The 5,997-nt window shown below is 38.0% G+C and overlaps 1 non-coding gene across 1 annotated transcript; it reads left to right on the plus strand.

Moving 5' to 3' along the window:
• The first annotated feature begins 784 nt into the window (after nt 1-784).
• Nucleotides 785-888, plus strand: LOC119053204 (small nucleolar RNA U13). The gene has a single exon (XR_005083258.1). It is a non-coding gene; the product is annotated as a small nucleolar RNA U13 (small nucleolar RNA).
• Nucleotides 889-5,997: the final 5,109 nt, after the last annotated feature.

Genomic DNA, 5,997 nt, shown 5'->3' on the forward strand with positions numbered 1-5,997 from the left:
CGGAAGTCCCTACAACCTAATTTGCTAAGAAAAGAGGGATATCCAGGTTTTTATTTTGAACTATTTTATAAAGCTTTACTCAGGTATATATATGATGGACAAGTGACAAAGTACACTTATCTAATTCGTACTGTTTAGTGAGCTTTGACATAAGGATAAAGCTGGGAAACTCACAGATAAAAAAAACTTAACTGTCACCCATAAACAGGTTCAGCAAAAGGAGGTTTACAGTTGTAAGTATGCAAAACACCAAGTTAATTCTTGTATTATTATTTATTCAAACAACTGTAAACTTACTTTTGTCCTACCCTGTATTTACATTACCTCCTGCCTGTTTATAATCTCCCTGTCTTCCTTAGCCTGCCAGCTGGTTGTTGGCTTATCTTCCTTTACAATAGATTAGTTCATGTATTCTATCATTTTAAAGGCATTATAAGGTGTATATACTCTTTAACAAGTACTTTTATGCTGCACAGTTATTTTGTGACTCAACAATAACACTTATGTGAATAGTTAATTCTTTTGTTTCTGAGTAGATTTGTGTTATATAGGTAATGCTTTGTTTATCCATTTATCTATCTATGGTTTGGATTATTTCTAGGTTGGGGTATTACAAATAAAGCTATGAATATTTGCATTCAGTTCTTTATTTGCATGTATGTTTTATTTCTCATGCTGTTACAGTGTCAGCGAATGTTTTGCATTTTTAGAAATGCAAAACTATAATCTAAAATGGTTTCCTTTACCTTCCCATTCACCCACAGCATAAGGAAACTCTGTTTCTATCCTTCTGTAGTTCATAAGTGTGATGATTGGGTGTTCACACTCTTGTGTGACATGTGCCTCCCACAGACCTGATTACAACATCAGCACATTACCTGTCTGATATGAAGAAAGAAAAAGTTCCATTTGTTCTGCAACCCTGCCAGCACTTGCTGTGGTTAATCTTTTAAAATATTAGTCCTGGAAGTCAGTGTAGTGATAACTTGGATTTGATTCCATTTTCTTAAGAATTTATAATGGTTATCTTTTTAAAATGCATTTATTTACCCTGTTTTTGTTTCTTTTGATAACACATCTGCTTGAATATTTTTGCCTATATTCTTTTTGTGAATGTATTATTTTAACCAATAGGACACAGTGCAGCAACAAAGACATATGTTGGAATTTCATTCATTTCCCAATGACCTGAGTGGCTTCTTTGCCATATGGAACAATTATTTTTGAGTACTGACTTAAGCCCACTTGTACCATACACTTATAAGTTTAACCTACATTGTTAACGTATTATCCACCACTTTTTTAAGTCTAAACATTTCATACTACATTTTCAAGTCTGGGTTTGTAATCTTTTGTCAATTTCCCTGGTGTAAATACTCTCATCATGGTCAGTTTGAAACTGCCAAATTGATGTCACTGAACATGGAGAATGTAAGATATTCTAGTAGAACACAAGTATATTTTATTTCTATCATACTGATACGTAGCAACAAATAAAAACTTCAAAAACATCAATAATAAAACAGTAAAATGACTGGAAAATTGCAAGTTTAAATCACTGTTTTTTTTAAAAGTGTGACTTCTGCCTTGGCTGGTGCTCAGTGCATTGAGTGCTGGCCTGTGAACTGAAAGGTTGCTGGTTCATTTCCTGGTCGGGGCACATGCCTGGGTTATGGGCCAGGTCCCCAGTTGGTGTCATGGAAGAGGCAACTGATCAATGTATCTCACACATCGAAGTTTCTTTCCTTCTCTCCCTTCTGCTCTCTAAAAATAAATAAATATATTGCATTTTGGTAAAAAATTATTTACAATTTGCAGAAGGATATTTGGGTGGGGGTAATAGAAGGCACTTAATAAAGAGTAAAATTTGTCATCATTTTTATTAATAAAAGTATGAAATCTAACTTTAGAGACAATGATTTATACTAATTGCAGCCAATTAATTTGACAGTGTGCTGATTTTTGAAACAATTCTAAAACTAACTTGCTACAAGATAAACAAAATAAAAAGCAAGGAAACAACTTCTCCCCACATTCACTGAGTATGTTCTATGTGTAAAGCACATTATAACATAGTACCCCCAAAGAGTATACATGCCTCGTGTATTGTAAATTCTAAACCTTTAGATTTATCTGCTGCTAACTTGAAATTTCTTGAAAATTGTTTGGAGTGCTAAATATATAAAATTTTATATGATATATTCTCTTTTTAATGAAAGGATGAATTTCATTTGGCTCTCAATTTAATTATTTATTAAATCATGTTCTGAACTCAGAAACTTGAATTAGTCTTAAAAGTTGCCAGTGTTGTGTTGGGCTGAGAATAGTTATCATCTACCACTGTCGTTCTCCTGATATATTTTCTTATCTTGTTTTTCAGATTGATTGTGCAATTTAGGATTAAGTAAATTAAATGCTTTTAGAACATTCTGCCCTTAAATGTGTACATACCTTGATTTGCTAAGATTTCACAGTGAAATTTAGTTTTTAAAGTTAAATTTTTTAACTTTAAAAGTGTAAATCTTTTTAACTTTAAAAACACTTAAGTTTGAAAAAGAAACTTTCATACTTAAAGGATGGAATAAAATATGTAACAGAATGAGGACAGAAAGTGAGGGAAAAGGAAAGGTTTAGAATCTTTTGAGTGAGACATCAAATATTTAAATTTAAAACAGGTAAAAAGATATGGTGTGGGAATTGATAAAATTTGTTTAACTTGTCTGCTATACGATCCTGTAAATCTGCAAAATGCTGGGGATATTGATCATTCCATCCCTTAAAGACTTCAGAAACACAGGAAAGGATCACAATATTCCCTTGTTCATGGGATTTCAGGGCAACAAAGGCAGGATCTGAATTAAGTGGCTCCTGCTCTTAAAGGGAAACGAACCTGGCCATGAAACAAATTCTCTAGTCAGAATTTTATTTTATTCTTATCTTTCTAATTTAATAAACATACATCGGAGAGGGTAGAGACAAATTTCAGTAGACCAATTAATATCCGGTTATATTTCATAGTAGTAATGATATCTTAAGACTACTGAAATTTTGACTATTCCTTTTTTTTCTCCAAACCCCATCAGCATTAGGCTTTATGTTCTTTAAATGAGCATTTCATTTTCTTAAATGAGGAAATGATTAGGCCCTCAGGTCCCTAAACAGGAGGTAAGTGATAACACTTCTGATGACAGAAATTTTAGAGCTGGATCTTTAGAGAGCAGCACAACAAACTCACAACCAAACACACCAGAACCAGCCCTGACTGGGCAGCAGTTGTTTAGAGCATTGTCCAGACACCCTAAAGCTGTGGGTTCGATCCCAGGTCACGACATAATATAAGTCTCAGTGACTGCCTAAATAAATGGGATAACAAACTGATGGCTTTCTGAGGTCAATTCTTTTCATTATTAAATAGACTAAAACCAAATACGCATGTCAGCCCTCGTGCTGAGACCCCAGGCAAATCATCATCAGCAGCATATAACTGCATCTAATCGCGGGGCAGGTGTCTGCAGAGTGAAGTTAACTGTGAGCAGAGGCGAGGTTTGGGGCAGGCCTAAAACAGGTGGGCAGAGGGGTAGGATATATCAGATATTCTCAGGAGGCATCATTCCTTAGTATATACAAAAGGTATTTATGGTTCTGGATGGTGTGGCTTAGTGGGTCGACCAGCCTGCAAACTGAAAGGGCACTAGTTTGATGCCGTCAGGGCACATGCCTGGGTTGCTGGTTCCCATTGCAGCGCATGAGAGAGGCAACCAGTAACCAATCGATGTTTCTCTCTTTCCCTTCTCTAAAAGATAAATAAAATATTTAAAAATATATAATTTTGTTTCAATTCCAGAACATATAACAGAGATTTATGTTTGTCTTTTTTACTGGATTTCAGTGATACAAGTAAATGGATCCAATACCCATCTAAAAATGTAGACACTTTCCAAATGATATTTGCAGTCAAGACAGCAGGTGTCAAATGAAAAAAAAAGACAGTGGGTGCCAGGGCAGCACCTGTGTAAGTGTGGAAAGGGCCATCTGAACCTGAGATAATGGTTTGGGACACCATGATGTCATCTTGGTGTAAAATGATCATCATGTCACCTGTAATTTCAGTGACAATACATGCATGGGGAATTGAGATAATGTTTGAAAAACATCAGCAGATTGTACGAATTACTGAAAGCAAGTAATGTTAATTTAAAAAGTTATGTATTGACGACTGCAGAAATGGCTAGGGAGCAACCTACCTGTAAAACATTTTTTTAAGATTATTTACTTATTTATTTTTAGACAGAGGGGAAAGGAGGGAGAAAGAGAGTGAGAGAAACATCAATGTGTGGTTGCCTCTAGTGTGCCCCCTACTGGGGACCTGGCCTGCAACCCAGGCATGTGCCCTGACTGGGAATCGAACCAGCAACCCTTTGGTTGGCAGGCTGCACTCAATCCACTGAGCTACACTAGCCAGGGCTGTAAAACATTTAAAAAAAAATCTCAGGGAACACAGAAGGCCTGAAAACACTGGGCTATAATAAGTGAGAGAATGGAACAGCTTGTTATCCAGGTTTATTAATTATTTTGAAAGTTTGTCTCAACATATTCCTTTTCACAATACTGGAACAGAAGGTATAGCAGAACATGAGATAGAAAAAGAGATGAATAGAAAGGGTAGCTGGGTGGTTCAAATGAACAGATATCTGTGATGTCATTCAGTAAGTCTTATCCCAAAGAGTTATTGAGGTTCTTACATCTTTGGACACTTTGGTAGCTATACCGCACCATTATTGTATAACACGTGTAACCTAGCTTCTAATGGAGAGACAACATTACATAAAACCAAGTTACTAAATTTAGCTAATTAGTAAAGTCTATGCAAAATGGAGAAAAGTAAGCATGATGAAACACTCAGTGGTCAAGCATCGGTGGCAACATAAAATATGTTAAAGATGTGGGGGGCAGATCTGATTCTTCCTTTGAAATCTGCAAACATTCCTACTTTTCTTTGCATTGTTGTAATGAGAGGACTACAATTAGGGTAAAATACTGAAGAGCTCCAAATAGACCGCTGACCTCCACTGGACCCACCTTCCTTCCCTTCCCTGTTCTAGCAGGAAATAGAAAGTGCTGCGGTCAAGATTCAGTCACTCACTTTGCAGTGGAGACTATCCATCTTTTCTTCTTAACGCCAGTAAGCCTGAAACTCATTACCTTCTTACAGTGCTATCTTCCCTCCTCCATCTTATTCCCAACAATGTCCACACGTGCTGGTGTGTTCCCAGTAAACAATGTGGTAGGGCTGTTCCAGCTTGCCTTCAGCTGATACTATTGCCCTACTATTGCACGGGTGTAGCTCAGCGGATGGAATGCCGGCGAGCAAACCAAAGGGTCCCCAGTTCAATTCCCAGTCAGGGCACATGCCTGGGTTGCAGAGCAAGGTCTTCCGTAGGGGACACATGAGAGGCAACTACACATTGATGTTTCTCTCCCTCTCTTTTTCCCTCTCTAAAAATAAATAAAATCTTAAAAAATATATACGTTTACTTATTTTAGAGGGATGGGGAGAAACATCACCGTGGTGTTTCACTAATTTATGCATTCATTGATTGACTCTCCTATGTTTCCCTTCCGAGGGGTTGGTGGCATATGGGCGAGGGCGCTCTACCCACCTAAATCACCCGGCCAGAACTGCTGCCTCAATTAATTTAATCCCCGAAGTGTGCGACTGGGACACTAACACCCTGAACCTCGGAGGGAAACTACATTACCCAGAGCGCAACGCGCCCAACAATGGAGGCGCTGAGTTACAGAAAATCGAAATCCGCATTGCCAAGCTGAGCCTGGGGTACCTGCGCTACTCACGCTTCTGCCTCTTGGCGGTTGCTTTGGTCTCGCGGCTGGGTTCACCGAGTGAAATCCTTCCAAGTCCAGGTCCCCACGGAGGAGGCACCAGAGGAGGGGTCCCTGCCGTGCAGCGGTGCCTCCGAAGTTTGACCCGCATCGGGT

Source organism: Artibeus jamaicensis, unplaced genomic scaffold, assembly GCF_021234435.1.
Source record: "Artibeus jamaicensis isolate MK-2021 breed Jamaican fruit bat unplaced genomic scaffold, CSHL_Jam_final contig_723, whole genome shotgun sequence".
Lineage (NCBI taxonomy): Eukaryota > Metazoa > Chordata > Mammalia > Chiroptera > Phyllostomidae > Artibeus > Artibeus jamaicensis.